The sequence below is a fragment of the Vicugna pacos genome, chromosome 3, assembly GCF_048564905.1.
Source record: "Vicugna pacos chromosome 3, VicPac4, whole genome shotgun sequence".
Classification (NCBI taxonomy): Eukaryota; Metazoa; Chordata; class Mammalia; order Artiodactyla; family Camelidae; genus Vicugna; species Vicugna pacos.
Genome location: NC_132989.1, coordinates 64,014,256 through 64,041,405, shown reverse-complemented (window position 1 = coordinate 64,041,405; position 27,150 = coordinate 64,014,256). Strand labels below are relative to the sequence as shown.

At 33.3% G+C, this 27,150-nt stretch overlaps 1 long non-coding RNA gene across 1 annotated transcript in view; it reads right to left on the bottom strand.

The window, feature by feature from the left end:
• The window catches only part of LOC140695637 (uncharacterized), a 321,128-nt gene that overhangs the window by 32,553 nt on the left and 261,425 nt on the right, over positions 1–27,150 (bottom strand). The window contains exon 4 of the long non-coding RNA XR_012071341.1: positions 16,786–16,851. This is a non-coding gene — a long non-coding RNA (uncharacterized lncRNA). The remainder of the gene's footprint in view (positions 1–16,785; positions 16,852–27,150) is intronic.

Below are 27,150 nucleotides of genomic sequence, written 5' to 3'. Positions count from 1 at the left end.
AGCTTTGCTTAAACATTCAGGATGATACAGAGAAGGCCATTTTACTTATGAGAAGGGTTGGAATGCTTCCAGGTATTTATCACCTTTCCCAGACCTATGAAAGAGGAGTGGCTAATTAAAGTAGCTACAATTTTACCCTTGTCCAATTCACTTGCTGTAATTTAGTGCTAGTCCACTTTGATAGCAAGACAGGCCATAGCTAAATCGATTTTCAAATAGTATTCCCCTGTTTGGCTAATTGCAACTATTTGATTCAATGTAAAAATTAAGTACATAATGTTTACTTCTTGAATAGTTGAAAATATAAATAATGTAAGTATGGCAAAAAAATTATTAACGGTGCACTTATGTATTCTCTTCATTTGTCACCTGACATTTATGTGGGTCAGATAAGTGCACTGATCCTGCAATTTCCCTGTTTTTCTCCAATATTACACGTCAACTTCAGAAACTGAATTTGTAACATTTATAAGGTAACTCTAACCGACACTTAAGAAAAGACTTTAAAGTGTCTTCTTTTTTCCAGGAGAGTTAGTAATTGTTTTATTTTATTTAAATGAAAGGTACATGTCTGAAAGCACCCCCAGTAGGAAGCAGAGTTAATTCCACTGATATCAGAGGTCAAAGACATTCAGTTTTGTGTGTGAAAGCTAAACATGAGATAATTCATTCAAAGGTGTATGTCTAGAAAAGGGCCCAAGTGAGATGCCTACAAATTAAACATTTGGCAAAATTCCTTAGATGAATGGAAAAGGTCATTGTGAAAACTTGGTTTGGTGGATTTTAACAGCTGCACTATAAACTGTAATTGCAATTTAAACAACCTTCAATGCCACTCTAGAAAGATCTTAACCTGTTTAACCTGTCACCCCTCAGTGCTTGCAGGTTGGACACAGATATAATTTTATAAGCTGCAGGAGAAATCTCCCCAATTATTACTGGACTCCACAGTCACTACTATACGTACCCTAATCAAAAGTGAAATATGATCCTGTGTTAAATATTATGACTGTGGAAGAAGAAAAAAAAACTAATACTTAAATGTATGAGTCTAAATTTTGAATGTACTTATGAAAGAAAAAGCAAATAAATGTATTTGATCATTAAAAAGTTAATCTATTCAAACTAATATTCTATGTCTTTTTCTTTTAGAAAATTTGAAGGCAGCATGTATTTCCAGAATCAATTTTGTTTACATGAAAATGTATATAATTTCAGTAGTTTTATATAATCAGAGTAAGGTTTATAACAATATCTTTTTCATTGGGAAATTCAAAAGCATCCCTTTGAAAAGAATACAGTAAATCACATTAAAAAATGTGAAAGCCAAATAAACATAAACAATGCATGCTGATTTTTAAACTATAGCATTCATAATATTTCAAATGTGTAAAAAATCATAGAATTATAGAAATTTTTAAAATATATTGCATTACTCACTGAGGTAGGAAAACATAAAAGTGGTAGGCCCTTATGCCCTTATTTTGCAATTCAGCTAAATTCAAAATTTTAAACTATTTTAACAAGTTAGACTATTTTGGTTTCTTTACTCCTTTTTATTTTGTTACTTTTTTCTTAAAAAAATGAAAAAACTTTGGCCATATATAGATATCAGAATGCTTACTTGTTGAAAAATAATTATTTCCTAAAGAAAAATACTGTGGCCACATTTTCCACATTGAGTTTTACGCTACTTTAAGGTGTGCTCTAACTGCCTTACAGTAGATACTTAGAAATACTATGCTAAACCTGTTTGAAAAAATACAAATACAATGAATATCAAGGAAATTCAGTAATTTTTTTCTGTTATAAAGAAATAAATCATATACTAACTACTATATGTAAAATAAACAAGTTCCTATTATATTAGCACAGGGAACTATATTCAAAATCTGTAATAGCCTATAATAAAAAAGAATATGAAAAGGAAAAGTTTTATATATTTATCTGAATCAATATATTGTACTCCAGAAATAAACGCATTTTAAACTGACTAATATTTGAATAAAAAAGAAAGAAATTATAACAAATCATTTCATTATGTAGTAGGTGTTTTTTGAGCCAGATATTAACACCCAGTATGAAGCTGTCTTGTTCAATGATAAATTTACTTTCTGAGTGAATGCTACATATAATGAATCTAATGTTCAAGGAAATAGTTCTCCCTTCTGATTTGAAATTTCTTATATTTAAAGTTAAAGAATGCCATGTATACCTTCTTAGACCTTCATTTATTCTTGTAATGTTTTCCTTAGATTAGTGTAGACAAATGAATGGAATTTTAGAAAAGATACTGAAAAATCTCTACTGTATTGTTATATACCTTCAATAGTTATTTAGTGAGATCACTTAAAAATATTAATATGTTTTGTTATAAAAATGCCAAAATGGGATGTTTCATAATAATGACTTTTTAAAAACATTTTAAACATGAAAGCTTATATTATCTTTTTCATTACTTATTATTTTATGAACAAAATTTAAATATCTAACATTTGTCTTGTACTTCAGTGATTTAAGTGCTTCCACATACATTATTACTTTATTTAGTGTATTACAATACTTTCACTAGCGATTCTTATCTTGGTTTAGACGGAGAAATTGAGACTGAAGAGTTTTAAGGGATTGTTCAATTTCATTCAAATATTAGGGAAAATGATCTGGAACTCAAATCCTGACCACCCAACTTCAATTCCTTGATCTCTTTTACTATTCCACTAAAGGGTGGCAGAGTATGTCCCCCCTAAATATGTCACTTTGGCAGGAAGATTATTTTAATTTAAAGGCACATGGAAAGCAGCACTTGCAAGAAGAGGTCTCTGACCTCCCCCTTTTCTTCCTAAAAGCAGGAGACAAAACTCCCATGTGATAGATGTCCTCCCTCTACCAGAAGGAAAGAAACATTCTTATCATAAGAGATGAGGAGTCCAGGCTGAGAGAATTCTGTACAGACATTATTAAATGACTTTTACCATCCTTTCCTCTCTACATATATTTTAGTTACTTATCAACAACTGCTTCCCTTTGTTCAGCTTAAGATATAAGCACTTGAGTTTTGTAAATTCTTTGTGTCTTCACCTCCTTATGAGGATTCCCATGTCACATAAAACTTATAATAAATAAATCTGTATGCTTTTCTCCAGTTAATCTGTCTTTTGTTACAGAGCCCCAGCTGAGACCTAATATGGGTAGAGGAAAGAATTTTTTTCCTACCTTAAACAACTCAAGACATCTTTTTAAGTGATGCTGACTCAACTGATTATTCTACCTGATTAGATCTCTTTAGAAGACCAATAAAATCATAAATAGAGTTTAAATTGAATTAGAAGTAGCTCTGAATACAGAACAGGGATTTGGATAATTAAAGTTAATAAATTATGACAGGCAAAAATAAACACAAGCACATACAATTTTACGAGTGCCACTAAGGACCATATGAGCTATCTGACAAAAGTCACTTATGTAGATGGATAAAACAACAGCACAGTATATGAATTTTGTCACTGTAATCTTAAGTCCTATGAATGCATTCATTCCTTAAAGGACAAAACAACTTTAGTTTAGGAAAGCAGGAGAAAATGACTTACAGAAAAACAGAGAAAGAAACCCAAATATTCTTCACAATTCAAAGCTCTCAGCTTAGGTAGGGACTTAAGTTTAAGCTTGGTATTGACTCTCTGGTGCATTCTGATGGGATGAAACAAATCCTTAGAGAGGTTACATTTTTGACATTTCATTAGCCACAGATCTTTCCTTTCTTTTCAGCAGAGCCAAGTACAAGTTGCAGATCCCATGACTCTTTTCAAAGTTAAGTCAGAGGTGTCACAGGGGCCTTAGTCAAATTGCTTCTTTGTCATAACATAACTTCTAACTAGATGTGGCCTAAACATTTCTTAGGGGATACAGAAAAGATTTAACCATGTATTTTCCCCCAGAATTGGATGAAAATATCTTTGCCTACTGCAGCTTCATTGGCAGTTTACCTGGTAGAACCATGGGATGTTCCTGTAACTCTTCAAGTTCTATGAAGTTTTAGATACTCAGTAAGATACTGCGCTAAGTTCACTAAGAACTCCAGAGAATACATAACTATTTTTTTAGATCCTTATCACTGAACGGGCAAAACAGGGTCCTTAGCGACTAAGAGCCTGCCTGGATCATTTCCAATTATTAATGCTCCCTGGCAATTTGAAAGGAAATAAAGTGTGAAACCAGAGTTACAAAAATTTTAATATTTTAGATTTAACTAATTAAACATAAACATACAATACACAGTGATTTAAATGTAACCACATTACATTTGATTTTCTTCATGAATATAAGACTTAGGCCAAACGGACTTTCTGAACTCTCAATACATTAACCTTAATACGAAATTCCTGAAATACTCAAAGGTGTGGACAAATTAAAAGTGTAGCTCTCACAAATAGATATATATATATATATATTTTCTTTTAAAGAACAGTCATTTAAATTCAGGTAGTGCAGCCAGAAACTAACAGAAGAAACTTTGCAGCCAGAGTAATGGGAGTGATTATTGGCTCTGCTACTTACTAGCTGTGTGAACTTGTGTTTTGTTTCCTCTTTTGTATAATGGATATAACATTACTTGTTTCATAGGGTTCATGTAAGTATTAAATTATTAATATTCACAGAATTCTTTGGCATGCATATATATATGTGTGTGTATAGATATATATATGTGTGTATATATATATATCTATACACACACATATATAAAATAAATAAATAAAACAAAAAAAGGCAACATTGTATATTGTGTTAGTCAGATTCTATAACAAATACTCCTGAAATTTCAGTGGTGCTAATGAATGGGATTTTGTGTCTCATAATCCCATGTGAGTTTGGAGGTTCTACTGAAAAACTCTACTGAAAGTAGTTAAACTGGGACCCAGGACCCAGGCTATTTCAATTCTGTAGCTCTCTCATCCTGATGTAGCTCCCAGGTATCATCTGCATTCAACTAGCCAACAGATAAATGAAGAGTGTGTGTGGAGGCTCACTTAGGACATTTTATGAGAGGCACACCATTCCACCCACATTCCACTGGCCAGGACTCAGTGACATGACCTGGACCAAGCAGAACAAAGGCTGCAAATGGTAATCTTTCTATATAGCCAGGAGAAAAAAACACAGTTGATTTGCATCTGATGAACCAGGAACATATACAATAAATGTCACATTGAGATTTTATCTCCCTCAAAAGAGTTTGAAAAAACAACACAATGATACTTAACATTTAAAAAGAATCTCAACTGAATCTTTGTCTTCTAATTTTTTTTATTCCAATAAAGATGTGAAGTCAGTCATATAAAGATGGGTAATTAAGATTTTCAATTATTTATTTTTTATATCCACTGGAAATTACTGTCAGGTTGACCATGTAAATATACTAGCTCTAGTGTATTTCTGAAGTCTTTCTTTCCTTTGAGCAGTCCTAGTTCCTTTCCCTTCCCCCCTGATTATTTTATGACTCTAAAAACCAATTTTCTCCAAAGGCCATTTTACCTCTAAATATTTCTTAAATCCATCTATTTCCTTCCACCTATTTGGCATAACTTGAGATCAAATTATCATTTTTCTTGCCTGGACTATTGCATTGACTTCTGAACTGATCACCTTGTATCTACCTTTGTCTGCTTCCAGTTTATTTACTGCAGTCATTTGATTTTATCTCCTAAATCTGTTTGGAATCAGCCCATTTCTTCAAGTCAGCTCCACAAAACACTAATCTAACTGACTCACATGTTTCCTTTGGTGCCATTCTCTAACTTGGTCCACCATACAAATTACCCTTCATTTCCAGGACATGCTGGAATGCTTCCTGGCCTAGGGTTTTAGCAAATTCTATTCCTTATATCCAAAAGATTCTTCCTCCATACATTGGTTAGTTAATTCCTACAGCTCATAAGATCTCTCTGAGAGATTGCTTCTTCAAAGAAGCAATGACCTCCTGGTCTACACATTATTTTGTCTACTTTATCACGGCACATTTAATTCTTTTTCATAGAATCCCTTTTAACAGTAAGTAAAAAATAGATGGTGCAAAAAGAAATATAATACCTGTCATCTTTAATAAAATGTCATATATAAGATTGTGTTGATCAGAACACTGTCTCTAGCACTTGGCAATATGCATTACAAAGAGCAGACACTTAATATTTGTTGAATAAATGTGGCTCATTTTAATTCTGTATCACCAAATATTTTCATTCATTTATTAATTTATGTTTGATGTCTTATGATATACCAAGCACTATGCTGCATATTACAGATTTAAATTCAACTGAACAGTCCTCTGGTCTTTGAATTGCTGACAGTGCAGTGGTGGGGCCAATAAAGAATATGAACGATAATAAAATGTGACAAGAAATATTTAGGTACAAAGTTCATAAGGAAACAAATAAATACACATAATTTTACTTTTTAATAAGGGGATTTTTTTCAAAAAGAGGTGATATTTTGGCATTTTGTCCTTTGTCACCTAGGATCTTGGTATCTACCAAATCTGCGTGCACAAAGCTAAATTCTAAAGCCATCACTGGCTGATAAAAGGAGTCTCTCGGAGAAAAAGGGTTCTATCTTAATAAAGACTTTACTGATTGCAAGGAAAAGAAACAAACTCAAACTGAGGAAAAGAAAATTTCATTATAGATGTACAAAGAGGTACCATGGACAGAACGATTTTTGAGATAGGTAATAAATATAATGGTAAAAAATTTTTATCCTATGCTTTATTCATACTTTGAAGTAAGTGTCATACAAATATCATCTCAAATCAACCAGGTTTCCATGCAGATGACAACCAAAATATTCTCAAGAAAGACAATTCTGAGCTACAATTTATCCTATTTATCTTCATGAACTGCTGTATCTTCTTGTTCTTATGTCTAAATCTTTTAACTGGAAAATCTCTCATCCAATGATTTTATTCATTATTTCTATTCTAAATTTACCATGACTGACTCTTCATTGTGAATTCTGTCTCAACAATCTTACATTCTCAGTTTTATTACTAAACAAGATACACAAAATTTATTTATTATATTTTGTTTTTACATAAGGATGATTGTTGATGATTTGAGAGTCTGTATTCATATTTTATTCATTATATTAATTTTATGTATTCATTCTGTTCATTTTCTCATGTATTTAATATTTACACAATACCTTCTATGTACTAGGCATTGATTTACTAGAGATATGACAGACAACAATATTGTTTAATGTCTGTTACAGAGATAACTCTCCAGTTTTCAGTGCTATTCAATCTAGACCTCAGTTGAAAATGTGAACAGAAAAATTAGAATCATCAATGATTTAAAGTGAAAAACAAACAAAAAATCCAGCATTACATATGGGAACCAAATATTTGAAACAGAAGAATTTATCCATAAGTAACAGTCAAAGGAGAAAAGAGCAATTCACTAAAGTGAATATAAATAAATATTTTTCAAGTTATTTTGAGCAGATAATACATCCATTAAAAAACATGAGACACCATCCACTTTTGGCATTACAGAAATTCAAATAAGGTGAAAATGCTTTAGTTACAAAACCACAAGAAATTCTTCACAAAATATTAAAAATGTGCCGATATAACGCAGCTGCGCTTTCAGAGCAATAAGGAAAGTTCATGGGCTTTCTCCCAAAGAGAGAAAACTAAAAACTCAGAGAGGTTAAGCGTGTGCTGAAGCGTCGAAGTGGCGCTGGTGGAAGCGGCAGTATGTGGGAACGTTGGAGGAGGTTGCTAACCTTTTTAAACTAAGGGTCTTTTAATCTTTGGATTTCTGTTTTTATATAATTTCAGAATCACAAAAATGTTGCAAGAATAGTACACAGAATCCCCATATTTGAATCTTCAAGATTCTCAAAGTGTTGAAATTTACTTACATATGTTTTTTTCATTTCTTTAACTGTTGTCTTTCTCTTTTTCTGCACCTATTTTAGAGGCATGATTTGAGGACTATTTACTGAAATGAAGTGAAAAAGTAATGAACCAATTACTAAGCTAATAAAAAATCTAATATAAAACAATTAAGAAAAGATGAAGAAGGAATTAGGAAATTACCTAAATTCCAATATGTGTATGATGTCTACACAATCCAAAATTATTTCAAACTTCGTCCTGAAGAGACATATATTTTGACTGAAGAGACTGTCATTTTCGAACTGAGTAGCCAAAGCTTTAAACGCCTGGATATCTAATAATACAGAGCATTACTCCATCTCAGAGTTGTGAGAAGTAGTTTCATGATATATTAGTTTTATATACATGTGTGATTGTTAACCAGCATTTGTTGTTTTAGTTTGTACATACCTACAGAGCCATTTCTAGTATCTTTGAGGTGCAATAAGAGTGAAATACAATCACTAATGTAATAATAAGAAAGAAATATGATCTCTACTTAATTATTAACTTAGGGCAAAAATAACTGAATATACAAGAAAGAAATCCCTGCTCAAATTTTGCATCTAAGTTCATTATCATCAATGTTTCCACTGGTTTAAATTCCACTTAAATTTAAGTTAAATTTAAAATTTAAATTCTTTAAATTTTAAAGAATTTAAGAGAATTCTTTAAAATTCTCTTAAAGAAGTGTCTCTGTAAACACACAGATTGGTTTAGCAAGAATAGCTATTTGCTTATCTTCACTCATCTGCATATGAGTATATTTTCCATTTTCTTCTACTGTTTATATATACCTGAAGAGCTCGTAGATTACTGTCTTATTAATTTGTTACTGACAAACAAGTTATCTAGAGGATTCTAGCCACCATTTTATGCTACCTTATATTTATAATCTATCTGACTCCCTCTAGGAGATGAGTCTGAAAATAACTGAAAAGTTTCTAATACTGCTCTACTTAGAAGAAATCCAGAACAGTAAAGGAGAAGTTTGGAATTATAGTTCTAAGAGCAATGCTTCTGCATTTGAGGTGTTGGAGCTAGGTCTATGTCAGTAACGTTAATAGAAGAGTGCAATTAATTATTCAAGTGGCTGCCAAAACAATTTAGGTTAAATTATGCACATAAATTTCAATAAAATTTGCCCTCATTAGAAAAATATTTTAAAATATTCACTCAGATCATTTTTCCTAGAAATACACTATTTTAATTTCAACACGATGCTGATATGGTGGTTAGGCCTGTAAATTCTACAAATATGTATCTGCAATTTACTGGGATTAAATCCTAGCTGGAGAGCAGACACCAGTTATTTTTTGGCTATATGCAGTACACAAGAACTGCAGATACCTGTCAGTGAAACAGGATATCCTAGCTTGAATAAAATGTTTCTAGATGCTTCATCAGAGAACATTTATGTCATAGGGATATATTTTAAATATAAAAGCAATTTTGAAAAAGCACCTTCTATTAGTTTCTTATGGTTGCTGTAACAAATTATCACAAACTTGGTGGCTTAAGACAAGGGAAATATATTACGTCACAGTCCTGAAGGCCAGAAGTGTATAATCAATATCACTGGGCTAAAATCAAGGTATCAGCAGGGCCACACTACTGGAGGAAGCGGGGAATTCCTCCCTTACCTCATCTTTCTCCTGGTGGCTATCACATTCCTTGGCTAGTGGTCTCATCTCTCAAATTTCAGCCTCTGTTGTCACTGCCTTCTCTTCCACCTGTCAGATCTTTCTCTGCCTCCCTCTTATGAAGAGACATGTGATTGTATTTAAGGTCTACTGGGATAATCCAGGGCAATCTCCCCATCTAAAGGTAGTTAATTTATCACATCTGCAAAGCATCTGTTAGTTAAATTAACAGTCACAGTTTTCAGGCATGAGGATGTGGCTAACTTTGGGGGTGGGGAATCATTCAACCTACCACATTCTCTTATAGTAACATTCAGATTTTCAAAGTTTAATTCCTCATACATACACGGTGATTAAAATACTTGTTTAACTCAAAACTTCTTGGTGAATTTTGAGTCATAATGTAATTTCCCAGGATCTAGGGCTGCACTAGGTAATAGATACTCTTCTAGGAGTTTTAAATAAAGTTTAAACTACAGTGCATAACTCTTCTTCAGGTGTCTGAGAATGGTTTCTTCTAGCATTTCTGTCTGAGAGCAGTATCATCTCTTCTCCTGAATCAGACAGCTAGGACACATGCCTTTCCTTCACTGCCCCACTTCGTGTCCCTAACCCAAATTCTAATCCACCATTTGTCCTTGATGATGTTGACTCTAAATCTCTCTCAAATTTTCCCATTTTTCTCTACTTCTGCTTTTGCTGCTCTGGCCCATACTATCACCAACACTTGGCTGAGGTACTGCAGTAGCTTCTTTATTGGTCTCAATATGCTATTTATTCCCCTCAAATTCACCCTCAACACTGCAGTCAGAATTACCTTTACAAAATGCAAAGGTGATATTTGCATGAAGAATAAATCTACTCTCTGACTTTGGGATGAAGGCCAAAATTCTTAACATGGTCAAAAAGACTACTTATCAAATTTAGCTAGCACCAGTCTCCCCTTAGTTTTCTGCAATTCAGTCCATAGTTGTGAACTGAGGGAACTTCTCCCCATGGCTCATTGACCACATGATCAACGTAACTGGAATTACTGGATTAGGGAAAGCAAAGCTCCAGGGCACATGTGAGCTCAGCTAAAACTTTTACATTCAAACAGAATAAAGTTTTCACATTCTGATTAAAAAAAAAAAACCCGAAAAACTATGATCTAAATTTGAGATGAGCTAAAGAAACAGAGAAGACAGTCACAAAAGGAAGTGGAAGTGGTAGAAACGAGTTGTGAAGATGGATTCCGGAGTCGGAGGAGGGAGATCACCTTATGTAACTGACTTCGCTCTTCCAGAACTGCAAGGTCTACTACTCTTTCGGCTCTTGGATTCCATGAAATATTGCTGAACTTAAGAAAAAATTTCTGTTTTTACCTTTTTTTTTTCATATAGTTTGAAACTTGAATGAGTGTTTATTAAAACCAAAATATAAGTGGGTTGGCCAAAAGATTAGAGTTAGAAAAGACAGGACATCTGTGGCAAAGTACATGGATTTGCTGAGAACAAATATTTTATAAGGTAAATAGAGACCCATTTCCCGTTATTCATGTCCACATAATGCTAAATTAAGAAACATTAAGGTAAAGCAGTTAGAAGCCATCTTATAGGCAAAATAATTGTAGGAGTGATTTGCAAATGCTTAAACTGATTTTTTGTTTGTTTTAGTAGTTGTGTCCTATCTCAGAGAACACTGAAAACATTCAGTAAATATTAATTGTTTCTGTCAACACGTTGATGATGCTAATAATTACATCTCTCCTGAATTTAGTTAGTTTAATTGATCAGGGCAGAATACTAATGAGGTTATAGATATAGATCTTACAGTTAGCTCAGTTCCACTTAAGTGACCACAGATTGACTTCTCACCTTGGTAAATCACCACTGCTGTGTATCATTAACTGCAATAGTGACAAAATTAAAGTGTGAGATTGCATCTCTAAAATGACTACTTTAGAAAAATAATTCAAACCATGTGCTTTACTTATTACAGGTCACTAGTTCCATCTTTGTGTATGAAAACTAGGATACTTTATATTTTTGATGATGAGACAGAATAAAAACAGCTCTTTGTTTTTTTCTTTTGCTTTCTTTCTTTCTTTTTTTACAGGGGGTGGGAGGTGATGTGCATAGTCACATAAAAGACTCCTTTTAAAAATTATCCTGGAAACATAAATTAATCTTTGCTTAAAATTCTGAAGACTAATTTCTATTCTTCAAGAATTACATCAACCATTTTAATTGTTTTGATTATCTAATATAGCTTTTCCATATAATTACACCAAGAAGAGATGCCAACTAACAATTAAAGTTGCTCATGCAATTAGAATAATTATGTTAATGTTATAAACTTATAGAAGAGCCAGTGAAATTACTGATGGTAGCAGTCAAATATCATGTAAGTAAAATTAGATTTTTACCTTCACTTATTTGATTTGTGTTAATTTTGTATATTAAAGTGAGGGAAAGTAACAGAAAAGAGCAGAAATTATAATGAATTATAGAATCAGAATCTAGTAAGCAAAGAATTGTTGGTTATATGGAGGAAACTGGAAGTGCATTTTCTTCAAAAATAAAATCTTAATGGAAGACTAATCTAAGACAATATCTGAATTCCTCATAAGATAGTTGTAGTTGATTCAACAGGGCTTTACCTAATGCTGGTCTCAAAGGTCATCACAAAAATTTTATATCAATTTGAATATATGATGCATATGTGAAATTCTCAGCTGTTCACCTGCACTGGCTGATGTGAATTAGTCCCTTTTCCTAGTTCATAAGTTCAAAAAGACACCCAAATTGTGATACTGTGTTAGCCCATACATCTTTAAATGTAAAGAGGAAGTTTAATGTGAAGATCACATTAAATCAACTATACTTACATAATCAAATACCTATATCTAGGTATAAAAAATGTATATGTTTCAGATCTAGTATTCATTAAACACCTTATTAATAGATGTGAACGATGAGCTTTAGGGAATGCCCAATTCAGCCGAACTCTTCCCAACTGCACTCTAAAAAACTAATACATCTTCAATTCTGAGATTCATTTATGAATGTATTCTGCACCTCACAGAATATTTCCTTTTCTTTAAACTTACTTCCCTGTAAGAAATATATATATATACATATATTCCAAATACATAAATATTGCATGTCATATTACATTACAAATATGTAAATATATATACACACATATTACAGCTTAATGGTTGTTTCATTTTACTACAACAGAATCATGCTACAGATCATACTGTACTTTTTTCTTGATATATATATATAATGCAAATTCCTACCAATTAATAAAGACTTGAAAAATCTAATTTATATATGTGCACAAAATGCATGTATACAGTTATATTATTTGCTGTAAATTGAATTATTTCATACGTGCTGTGTGATTTTTTTCCTTAGGGCTGTCATAAGGTTGCAAGATTTGGCATAAACAATTAAAAAATAAATATGGAACACTCCATTAAATTTAAATTTCAGAAAAACAAAAATACATGTTTAGTATATGTGTGTCCCAAATATTGCATGGAGCATACTTACACTAAAATATTATTCCTTGTTTATTTGAAATTCCAATTTGACCAGGTGTCCTATTTTATGTACAGCCTAGGTGGGCAGGGCTTTTTATGTTCTTTCTTTTCCTTTTTGCCTACTTTCAGCTTCCTTGCCCCATTCCTTTATTTAACACTCCACTGATAACTTATGTTAAAATATTAAGGATAAATTCTTTGAGACTCTTCTCTATGCTCTGTATGCTTTTATAATAATACTAATAGCAACCACAACAATAATGATAGCATTACTGGATGATCACTACAAGCAAGCCACTCTTAAGTATGTTACTTATGTATTTAAATTAAATATCTGAATACAATATGATTAAATACTATGATTAGCCTCATTTTACAGATTTGGAAAACGTGGCTACAGAGGCTAGCAACATGCCCAAAGTGATACAGCAAATAAGTTGTGTACCAGAACTTGAAATTAGATCCTAAGATAATCATTCTGGAACCCACACTGTAAACTGCTTGCTGTTTTATACACACACACACACACACTTTTATACCTGTATTTTACAAATATTAAACCCAGGTATCATCTAGGAAATACTGTAAGGCTGAAAACTCTGACTGCCATATCCAGATGTTCAGATAATTCAATTTTTAGTAAACAAATTCTAGCATTATTATTAAAATGGTTATTTAAAATATAGTATATTAGCTTAACATTATAATACAGTTTATTTCAAAGCTTGCATTGCATAAATTATGACTTCATAAAACTATTTGATTTGTTTAAATGTCTCTCTTCCTTTTTCTCTTTCATTTACATATAAACAGGTGTAGATGTTATATATATTACTTATTTTTTAATAAAAATTTAGATATAAATGTAGACAGTATCTGTTAAGATTTTTATCAAGCATATATGCTTGCTCTGAGGACTTTTTTTTAGCTTAGTATGCCAATATAAATTTTCTAAAGTAAAAATTGTGCACTAAAATGTCAAATCCTTTTGAAACATCTGAATCCCAATTGCTGCTACATTCCAATCTTAGTGAGCTGGGTTTGAAAGCAGAGAGCATCTTACAGCTCTCCTTTGATATTTGAACTAAAACATTTTTCTCAAAACACTAGGTAATAAATTTAGGAGTATTTAGACAGAAAAAAGGTGTTTCTAAAATAAGTACTCTCTCCTGAAATTTGAGGTAAGAAATTGAAGTAATTCATCCATCCAGTAGCTAGCAGTTTTCCATACAATTACACTTGTGATGCAATTCTACATTATTAATAGAACAAATGTAAAGATCATGTATTCTCTCTGCAAGAAAGGGCTATTCCAATGCTTTTACTGAATGATTCCTACAGGTCAAGGTTGTTTTGAGGATGATAGATAGACATATCACATTATTCACTGAATCATTACACAACCCTACTGAGGTGGAATTGTCTTGGTCCATTCAGTCTGCTATAATGAAATACCACAGACTGAGCGGACTCATAAACAGCTGGCATTTACTGCTCAGAGCCCTGGAGGCTGGATGTCTGAGATCAGGGTCCCAGCGTGGTCAAGAGAAAGCTCTAGTCTGGGTCACATACTTCCACCTGTGTCCTCAGATGGCAGCAGGTGCTCTCTGGAGCCCCGTTTATAAGGGCATCAATCCTGTTCCTGAGGGCTCCACTCTCAGGATTTACAAGCCTCCTGAAGGTTTCATGTACTAATACCATCATCACCTTTGGGAGTTAGGATTTAAACATGTGAATTTTGAGGGAGACACAGTCAAACCATAGCAGGTACTATTTTTATCCATTTTCAGGTGAATAAACTGAGGGCCAGCAAGATTCAACAAGAGACCCAGCAATACAAAGCTAGTATGCGCTCTTTAAAAACTGGCAGGTTTGCAATATAGTCTGGCCTTTTAAAATGTATTTGTGAAAATTCCTCATGATGGTGAGGCATAAGGATGTAGATTCAAGGAAGACTGTCACCTTTTAAGAAAATAACTGCATACATTAAATTTTTATTTAAAATTATTATTAAGTAATACATGTTTGGTATAAACTGATATGAAAAATTAGAAGTCCCCTTTCCATTCTCTGACTAATAGCACAATTTTACATCTCAGAACCAATTATATGAAAAACAGAAAAAAAAACCTTACTTTGCCTTATATTTGACACAATCTTAAAAAAGCTTTATAATTTTGCATAATTTTTCAGATAAACTGTTTTTTGGTTATGCTCCAGTTTTAATTTTTTGATGGCCTTATTCTATCACTTTGGTACTTTTCTGTACATCTCACTGTCCAAAGCAAACTTACCCTTTTTTTCAACTGTTACTAGTCATTATACGAAAGTCTTGAGCATCATTCTGACTTGCCATGTAGTTCACAACCCCACCTCAGAAACAATCGCTATCCCCAGAAGGGTATCAGCCAGAGGGCTGACTAATCAGCCAGTGCAGTGATGTGCACACCGCTGACCCTGCATAGTAACAGTCATATCGGCAACAGGATTGGTATCAATGCCACCTAGAACCTGAGGAGTGATCAAGCCACCAAACTCTCCTGGCTTCTTCAAAATGGAGAACATTTCATGGGAAATGATGTTTATCCCACTCTTTACATACAACTATTTACTTCTCACAATGAGAGGTGAGATTAAGTGAGTTCTATTTTCTTTTTCTTTCATAGGAGACCTATGCACACAATTATATAGACTATTTTATGTATCTATAGAATTCTCATAGTCACTGGGTATGACTAAATCTCCATTTAAATATATTGATATTCAAGGAGGTGGACCTTTTCATGATAGAATAAAGTCTCTGTACATTTCAGGAAAGTTTTACAATAAATTTGAATACGTTTTCTTGTCATAACTGTTTTACCTCGTTAAAAAGATAAAATGTGTGTGAATATACATATATATATATACATATACATAGATATGATTTTCTATTGGCTGCTCACTCTTCATCCTTTTTCATTTAATTGGTATGATCTTTTAAAGCTTTGTGGACTTGTGTACTTTCAAAAGTAATATCAACCAACTAGGTACTCAATGTATCACAATGAGGTGTAATATTATGAGAAACTCCACAATTCCACAAATACTCATCTACTGTTATTATAGAAAAAACTTAGTAAGCATTCTTAATTAAATAAATATATAGTTTATATTTTCATGGAGATTCTGTATTTTCACATGCACTGAGATATGAAACGCATACACAGGTACTCACATACACAGCAGTTCACTGAACTTTAACACTGACACATTATTCTTTAATTTTGAAGAGCCTACTCCTTTATACATCTTATTATTCTGCTAAATGGATTTTTTTGGTACAAGTAGTTTTAAACTTAAAAAGAAAAGAATCCTTTCAAATAAATGAGAGATTTATAAACAAGAATTTCAACAATCTTTCTAGCAAGTTGTCTAGTTAAATATTGATTTATGAGAAACATGTTCCTCTGATGAATAAGGGAAAAGAAGAACTCAACTAATACAATCCATAAAACTCAGTGTGGAGTCTATTAGGGCTTGAAGACTTTTTACTAGTTTGGAAAATGAAGCAGATGTTTCAGTGAACAGGAGACAATAAGGAGAATACTAAAAATATGCATCAGCACAGCTGCATCTGTCACAATTTCTGTGACCTGGTATTTCTGAGAAAATTAAGTCAATTTTTATTTTCCACTTGCCTTAATTATGTCCTTCATAATTGTGACATTGAATTCAAATTTGTGTATCATCAACATGGTGCCGACCTAAAAAAGAAGTGATAACTCAGGTTTTATACATTAATTCCTTAGCCAAACATACAAAACAAGCAAAATGAGGAGGAAGATGACAATTTTTTTATTACTAAAGATAATATAACCAATCAAGCTATGTATTTCTGGAAAGCAATGAAATAATTTTCCTCCTGAAAGAGGGTCGCTTGAACTTTCAGAATTACTGCACTTTCAGTTTTCTGGTTATAACCCATGACTTAAAGATTTCTCTTGAAATGAGAGCAGTCTTAGTTGTCATAAAAACATTCCTGATCAATCATTCCTTTCAAAATTTCTTCTGAAATATTATGCTAAATTCAAAATAAAGGAGTGTGAGTTGTTGCTTTTATATAAACTCATTATCATAATAATAGTTATCATAATTTTATGCTTATAGACCTCTATGTTGTGTACAAAGCACAATCAAATAAATTGTGCAAATACATATAACATTTTCTCATTTTAGTTAAGACAATTAGTAAAAAAGTTAAAATATATCTTGTGATTAAAATTACTTAGAACTAGATAATGGTTTCAATGTAATCTTTCATTTGGATACATGACTTTGTAGATAAAGAAAATATTATAAAGCTATTAGAAACTAGCCTAGAGGAGCTTGTAATTAAATTGGTAGGAGGAAACCAAAGGATTTAATTTTTATAATTACTATGTAAATAAATATTCATTACTTGAAATCAAAATAAGCATATGTTAAGGAATAAATTTCCTAATATAAATCATATGACTTAAAACAGAAGTGCTAGAGTGATAGAAATATATTGCTCATGAAATATGGTCAGATCTACAATTCCTTATCCAAACCTCAGAGGCCAGATGTATTCCAAAATTGGGACTTCGTTTGAATTTTTTAAAGTTAACAGTCTGCATGTATCTTGTATTATGCTAACATTCAGTGGGGCCTGCAACAGCTCCCCCTATTCAGATATGTTAATACTTCAAAATATATAAACAATATAAATATCTGATTTAAATAAGAAAAAATTCAATAAGTAATCATACATCAGTATAGGTCTAGTTTTGTCATTATACAAAAAACTTTTTGGTTATCAGAGCTCTTTGGATCCTGGAATTGCAGACGAGGGATTCTGGACATATAACACAACACACACTAATTTCCCCATGCACAGGTTTTCTTTGCCTTGGTGCTCTGAACGATGTAAATGTTTCGGGGCCCAGCCCTTTGACACTATAGCCACAAGCACTTAACAATGTTTGATGATCAAGGTGGTATTTGGACTATTCCAATCTTGACTATCACTAAAATATTAGAAACTTCATTAAGTAGTTCTATGAGTATGAAAAATACTATGAGGTGATGGAAAATATTCACTATCAAAAAGGGACAGCCAAAACCCAGGCAGAACTTGATCAGGAACATTTACATTTATTTATGTTTCTACCAGCTTAGAATTATTAAATTTCTTTCCTGAAGTTCTTTTCCTGTATTTTCAACTATCTGATTGAAGCTGATGGTATTCTCTTTTTTGGGGATCATGTTTTCTGTGAACATTATCTATATAGCCCACGCTCAAGTGTTTCTTGAAAAAATGCTTTCCATTTTCCTTTTTTTTTTTCCATTACATACTTGGTCTTATATCATTCCAGATGTAAGTCCTGGGAAGAAAATTACTTTTTTCCCCCATCTGGCTTGTTCTCAGTGGGATGAAACATCCAAAGCACATTCATTTAGATGAATAAAAAACAATAGGAAAAAATGTGTTCTATAGGTTAATCTCAGTATTCTCAAATTTGGGCAGCAAAGGATAAACTAAAATATACGATAGTCACTGACTTCAGGATGTGATATATTTTGGTTATGGGATTTAAGAGGGGTAGACCAGTAAGAGGAGTCATCTATACAGTCTACCTATGTACAGTTAGTCTAAGAGTTTGACATAACATTTCCAAGAACAGAAGAGCTTATAGACCTGTAGAGAAATGAGGTCTGAGCCTAGCTCCTTGAAGAGACTTGGGGCCTCAAAAGTTTCAGTCCTTTTTCCTAATGGCAGATTTAAGAATTTTATGACCATTCATGCCAGAAAAGTACCCCTGCACTTGCCTTCAGGCCAGAGTACCCTCCAAGCACACATCACCAAATACCCATCTCTCTGAATATCCTGGGATTCTGCATGCATCTGGATGGTTATCTCTCAGAGTCAAAGTGAGTCACACAACCCTGAAGCATATTACTTCTATATTTGGGACATCTTTATAGTGCAGTAATGATAATAGCTGGCACTCCTCTCTTCAAGGCTCACTGCAACCTGTGAGTATTCTAATTTTACAGATGAGAAAACATAGCTTAGAGAGTTAAGTAACTTGCCCTAGATCACAAAAACTTGTAAACGGTGGAGTAGGAACTTGAAGCCATATTCTCTGATGCCAATTATTCAGCTCACTATTTCTGTAATTACGTGGATAATAATACAAGAGATATATTTTGGTTAGCAGAGTCTTTCATAGCTCAAAATAATTTTCTTTCCATGAACTGTGGATTTTCATTTGTTTAAAATTGGCAAATCTCTTAGATATGATTTCACCCCACCTCTGCCAATCAATTGATCAATCAATAATCAAGAACATTAATGCCTTGACTACAATTATGGACCTAAACCTAAGAGACTGAAGAAGAATCTCCGTGACCAGCTCCAGGAACATTACTGGAAGCTGCACTTCCTCACTCACGTGTATTCATGAACTGTTCCTAAACCTCGGCCTTCAAGAAACACCTTTCAACCTGGTAAATGTTAGAATCTTGCTACAAACTGATATGAAATGAATGTCAGTCTTGAGGTCACTATTTCACTTGGAAAAGATGGACTTACTCTGTATTGCACAAAGAGAGAGCAAATAAAGAGATGAAATTTAATCCTCTTAATAAGGGAGAAGGATTATATAGACCTCAAAAGAAGAAGAAAAATATGTTTGAAAATTGCTTGAATTGCTTAAACTTTTTATTGTCATCAACACTAAAGCATATCTGCAATTGGAGAAACAGCGGATGTAACTGAATTGCTTTTAAATGACTTTCAATGATTCCTTTCTGAGATGAGACGTTAGAATAATTTTATTATAATTTCATAAAATTTTGTTTTCATTTATTTTGTCTACCTGTCAAACCTGAAATGGATGATGAAAAGACTGTAAATCAGAATAATTTTTTGCTATTGAAATTTAGAGATTCTCAGGAATTAGCTAGACTTCTGTAAACAGAACTTAATCTCTATTTTTAAAGCTTAAAGCTATTTCTTCAAATAAGACTTGAAGTCCATGATACTTCTATTAGACAAGATGGTGAATTTATCACAAGGTCAAAGATTTTAAGTGGATAATAAAAAGTGTTATAGGAAAATTCTACAAAAATAGACTCTCCAAATTATGTTAAATCTCATAATAAAGGAAATAAAATTTGAAATAGGGAAATTTCAAAAGAATTGTTCTTTTAAAATAAAAAAAAACTTATAATGTTAAGGAGAATTAATAAAGTGGGAATTTATTTGTATTGATTGTTTTATTTAGATTCACAGCTACATGTCAGTTGTGCTGGATTGTGTTCAGAGAATTTCTCAGAACTTCTTTTATTCAAAGTGCAATTGCCTTAAAAGGAAAAAAAAAAAGCCTAAATCATACAATATCTAGTAAATTTTTTATGGTTGCTGTAGAGTTTGTTGTTTCCTAAAAGTCATGTTTGGTAAGATTGCTACTATCTCAAGATAAGACAAGTATCAACTGAAGCACCTCTTCCACCTATGTCTGAGATTTGCATGGTCCTGTCATCTCCGTGGTTTGTGGTCTGAGGTGGGAGGTTGGCTTCATTTCTTCATTGTCACCACTGGATTCTACTGCTTTTTGGATCATCTTACCATTCCTAACAGTTTGTTCCTGTTTGGGGAAACACTGTCCTAGGTGTGAAACATGGCCCACATTATTCAATTTCTACACCATCATCAAAATAACAAGCAAGCAAACAAAAAATAAAACAAAACTTATATAGTTGACCTCACAATAGGTATGAAAACCCAATATGGGTGTTTCCATAAGAATACATTTTAAAGATTTAAAAGCTTAGTTCTTCAAGGTTCATTGCCCACAATTTGCAAGTGTTTACAGGCCACCAAATTAGTTGGCTTTATCTTCAGTATTCCCATTAACTTTATTCAATATAGTCTTTTAAAAACAAACTTCCCAAACGGAACTACAGTGCTAGGTAATTAAATAACACTTTAAATAATTTTTATAATTATATTTTATAAGAATTTTAAAATGTAATAATATAATAATTATTAAAACTAATTAATACTTTTTCAACCAGCTATTATACTCCTCTACTAAAATTCTGTGGACCCTGTAAAAACTATCTCTGTTTCCTAAATATGATGTAGTCATGACAAAATACATTCATTTTGTACTTAAAATACCATGCAGCTGAAAGATTTTCTCCTCGACCAGTTTTCTGAGGATGGTCGATGCTATATATCAAATAATGGTGAACAATGAAGATGGTATTTTCCCCATGTGGCCCAGGGAGAATGAAGTTAAATAAGAAGTAAATGTTTTTATCCTCCAGAGGGGATGCATTCATGTTATCATATGTTATTTCATGTTATATTATACGTTATGCTCTGTTATGCTATGCTATTCTGTTACATATTACACTATGTTATACTATGCTATGCATTATATTATGTTACACTATGTTATCTCTTTCTCCTAGATATTTCCTTTCCAATTCTATGAAGCCCTCTCTAGGTGTTCTGCTTCGCTTAAGGTGGTCTGAATTTGGAATAAGTTCTGAAGCTGAGGGAAGATGGAGAACTGGGTCACTCTAAAACATTCATTTCTGCATCTTTCCCCTCTGACTCACAGTCCTAGTACTTCGTCTGTCTTCTAGTTGGTGGTGAATTACATTCAAGTGCATAGACAGGGGGATGTCACTCACTCTTCCTAACAGAGTGTTAGTTCTTCACACTAAATCTCAACTCTAGTGAAGTCTTCTCTAGAGCAGAATTTACTGTGCCAGAAAAATTTCTATGCATCAGAGAGAGTATCTGGTAGGCACAGGCTAATTGGGAGATAAATAGCTGTTATTGCCACCGTACCTTCAGCATAAGGGATCGTGCCTGACGGGTAACAAGGCTGACTAGGCAGTGTATAGGGCCTGGTTCTATACACAGATATTAAGAAATTAGATTATTACCCTGGCTCCTTTAAGTCCTCCTGCAAGGATTCCTGCTTTCTTTGAAATGGTTGAGATTAATCTCTCCTATTGTGTACTCAGTAGCTCTAGATAAGCTTTAACTTCTGCTTGACCGGGGCCAAATTCTCAGAATAGTGAAAGTTATTAGATCTAAGACCCTATCTATAATACATGTGCAATTATTATACATACCACTAAATTAAAAGGGTGAAAATCTCTGCCAATTTAACACCGACACAGCATTTTATATCACTTACAGTTTTTATTTCACTCTTACTGAAATCTCTCTTCTTATATATCACTCTTGTGCAATCATAAAAAAAAGATAGTAATTGATTAAATGACTCTAGAACAAAAATTTCTTTACATACAGAGTCCACCTTTTGGACCTTTTGATGGACCACTTGGGATCATCAGTAAGTTTTTCTTTCCTCCCCACAGAGAATCATCCTCTGCGGTGACACAAGCATTGGTGATTTATTATGTCTTAATGGAATGCTGCACTATTTTCTTTAGGATTACTGTCCAAGCAGCTGACACTATTCTATAATTCCTGATACACAGGGATAGGCAATAAACTCTACAGCCTACCTGCTCCTGGATGGCAAGAATTATAGTGAATTTAGATATGTTAAAATCTGGGAAAAATTATATAACTGAAATAATGCAATTGCATTTTATCTCGGAATTTCAGATTTTTACCCATCATAACTAAAGGATGGGCATTTCCTCTTCTAAACATCCAGGGTTCATCCCTGTAGGCACTCCTGACCCAGCATTGGTACATTTCTAACAGCCAACGGAAAAATTGCATGTCACCAAGTCCTCGGTAGCACAGGGGTACGTTCTGTCTAGGAAATCTTGCTTTCCTATAACCTAACAAAAAGATGAGCATTTCTGACTCCTTCTAGTCCTGGATTCTGCCCCAGCAAGCACTCCTCACCCAGGGCTGGACAAATTTCCAGAAAAGAGTGGTATAATTCATTGCGTCATGGAGTATGTGGTAACACAGCCTGCTATATATAGTCCTATGCATTCTTGGATACCCTCCCCACTACACACACACACCCCCTAACAATTATTTCAACATTTTCCATGCTCCTTGGAGATGTCTTTCAGCAGATTAGAGAAAGCTATGTTTTGTTAGTGGGCCAACTGCCTACACTAGTAGTAAACTAAGAGGCACAGTAATTGACACGTATGGCAGAAGGGGGTCTGTCATGCTATCCAAAATGACTCTGATTCCCCAAGTCTGTAGCCCCAAAAGTAAAACAGGGTCTGTCCTTTCCTTGATTTCTTCAGACGGTATGTGTGCGTACAGCCAACTTACTGAAGATTTGAGTAAAGGGAAGATACCAAAATGTAACAAACAACTTAAACTGAGTATTTTTCCTTCTTACTCTGCCCTTCAGCTTCACTCTGACATCCCTGCTTCTGCTGTCACTCCATAATGGTAAAGCAGATACACCCCAAAATCAATATATGGGCTAGGCTGCATTAGGAAACATTTTTTATCTCTGATTTCCTAAGACCCATCTTCAGAGGTCTGTATAATAACTGCTGAGGTGGATGCTGGGAATATATAATAATTTTACTCATTTTAAACTTTCCAGCTGACTTCTTGATCACCCAGACTAGCAAATTACTACACTAAAAATGGTTTAACTTAATTACATGATCTAATATCTAAAGCAGTCATTATGAGGAAGGAAACATGTTTTTCAGAGAGGAATAAGTAACAACGCAAGATTAAAATTCTGAAAGGAAGTGTCAAAGGGAGGCACCACAACGTGGGCACTTGAGATAATGAATTTATTTAGCTTGAAGGAAACCAGCACCTACAGGATAGAGGGAAATAAAATTTGGGCTATAGTAGTTGTTCCAAAGGAAAGGAACTGGGAGAATAACAAAATAAAAATTTTGGTATTTGCCATTTTGTTTAGGTCCTTCCTGGAAAATACAAACATTTGCATACATTGGAATATCATCTCATTGCCAATGTTTATTATCAAGGCTAGAAGTACAATGGGAGCAGGGGGTGGGAGGGTGCTTGGTTAGACCTTGTCTGTTGCTTGTATTGTGTGATGCCCATAAATATTTTGAAGGAATAGAGCAACTCTGATTAACCATGCACATTTCTGCAAAAGACGGCTGATCTTCTTAGTTCTCCACCCAATCTACTCTGTTTGGGGAAATTACATCCCAGAGTGTAACCTCAGGCTCTCTCTTTAAGAAATGCTTTTGTTTCACTGATAGCTAATAGTGCTTGACACATAATTATTGTATAATAAATGTCTTTTGAATATGTGAATAATTGAATAAATGACTGAAGGTACAGCAAGCTCATCCTAAGAAAGGAAGGGAGAAAAGAAAAGTTTTCTCTCCTATTAAGCTTTCTAGAGTTCTTGGAATGATCAAAACCAGATTTCTTATATCATGTTTTGGAGTACCATTGGAATCATAAATTAAGTAAAATATCTAGCTTTTCCCATAAGTCTTTTGCACATATGAATGTCTTTTCCACTTTGATGGAACATTAATAACAATAATAGTATTAGTTACAGCTAATATTTTTATATTACTTTATTTCAGAGATTTGCAAGAGACAAAATCCTATCTGTTACTCTGGTCATGCAACCTTCGGAGAAAATTCCTTTGCAATAGGAGAATGCTCATGGAAGGTTCTATTCTTGCCTCTGCACAAAAACGTCAGGAGATATGAGGCCAACCTTGGTGAACTAGTATTCCTGTATGGTCCTGACCATTTCTAATGAATTTATAACAAAAACTTTCTCCATAATGGAACTTCCCATTTGAGTTTTCCTTCTGCTTAGCCACAATTTGGCTACATACTCTATTGAGAACTCAGTCTTATCTCTAAAAACTGCCTTATTTCCCAATAACATCTTGCCTGCTATCATGCATTTGAGTCCATTCCCTCTAGTCATGACAAACATTTACTCTTTGGGCAGGCCAGTCACACAATTTCTAGTTAAATCACAAGGAATCATTACTGGGAAATCTAGGGCATAAATAAGCCAGCTACCTGGTAAGGAAGACTATAAGATATTTATACAAAGGTTAAGTAACTCTTACAAATTTCAGTCTTTTGAACAGTATATATTATGTGCACAGATAAAAGAAGACAATAATAAAAGAAAAGCTTAATTCTACTCATAAATTAATCAGTGTGCATATCTAAAGCACATTTTATTTCTTCCTTAAATTTGTTCTGCTTAATTTTCTATTGTCTGTATTTCTGATTCTACACATAAAAAAAGAATTTCATGATCGAGGTATAAAGATTTGAGTTAGAGTAATGGTCTCTCCAATTCTAAACAATTAATATGGACCAAAGAAGTAATTTTACTCTTAAAGTAGACTTTAGGGAGACATTCCTGCTAACCCTGTGGCCCAAACAATATATGCTATACAGGTTTATGCCATCATGACTGATCAATGGCATCCTGTTTAAACAGTTAATACATTTGCCACATCAGTCATGTTCGTTAATGTAGTAATACTAACCACGCAAATTTCAACAGCTCTGAGCAGCTCAGATATCTGACTGTGGAAAGTCCAGTAGTTAACACCACTCTTCCTTAGTGTTTCCAGTAATTGTGAATTTAGAATCATGATTTCTTTCTCCCCAGCAACCTTCTCCCATAGTATTTACTAAGGCAGTAAATGGTAACTGTATCTTTGCAATTGCCTAGGTCACAAATTTTGGAGTTATCCCTGACTCTTTCACATACTTCACATCCAACTGATAAACATATCCTGCTACATCTTCATAGCTGCCACCCTGGTCCTAGCTACAATCATTCTTTATTTATATTATTACATTATATACCTAATTGAAATTTCTATCTCAAGGCTTGCTCTCTCTACACTATATCCTCAACACATCATTCACAGCGATTCTGTGAATTTGTTAAAGATCATTTTATGACTCTTAAAAACCTTCACTATACAGTTGTAAAAAAAAAATATATATATATATATATATAGTATCTGCAAAGTGCAGTAAAGAAAAGCACAATAAAACCAAGAAATTCTGTGTTAAATTCAGGTACAGTTTTCATTCTAGATTTCTGGTTTGAATATTATTTCCTGTTCACCAACATGAGTTTTGATCTTTTATCCATATTTTAACATTTGCTTATTTGTTCTGATGCTGTTTTTCAAACTTCAAATCTGTTGTGCAGCATGGGCCTTTCTAATAATCTTCTTTTTAAGGAAATGGACAATCATTTCTCCCCATAATACAAAAGTACTGGATTAAATAATACTGACCTCACCTTCCTTAGTGTGTCATCCAGAAAGATGGAGGAATAACTTATCTCAGTGGACAGAGCTGAACACACTCTGGGGGACATTTTGCTAGTGTTTGGAGCTTGATATCCTCTTCATAAATTGCCTGTACTTAACTAGACACAATAGCACATATTGTCTCTTTCCAATAAAGCGGTAAAGAATAGACCATAGAGGTCCTCTCTGTTCCGGCTCCCCAGAGGGCTGGGGATTAGCAGTTAAGATAAATTCTTTGGTATAAGAATGGCTGACTTCAACCATCACTATGTTTGGCTTCCATTAACTTTGACTTACTTAGCCAAGAAAAAAGAGAAAATAGGTGAGGGGGAAAATCAAATAAATATTTAAAAGGACACAACAACAGGCCAGAACAATGAATAAAAATACATTCAAAGCAAGGCATGCAGCATCTTATCTTTCTCGAGACAAAGATTCTGCAGCTTCTGAGAGGAGGGAATAAACAGTTCAAATACTAAATGTCAGGAATAATAATGGTTTTAAAGTTCTCAACACAATACTGCAAGTTCATGCAATGGAAAAATAATTTGAAAACATTTTACGGAAAATGATATCTAACTAAAATTCTTTGCTTAGCTTAATGTCAATTCTGATTAAAGCTAGAAAGAAGATATTTTCAGACATGCAAAATTTCTACAAAAAATTTCCCAATATCTTTTCCAGGAAGCTATTTCATGTGCTTCAGCTAAAACAGCAGAGTAAACCTGGACAGAAAAAAACCCTCCATACAACAGGATTCCATT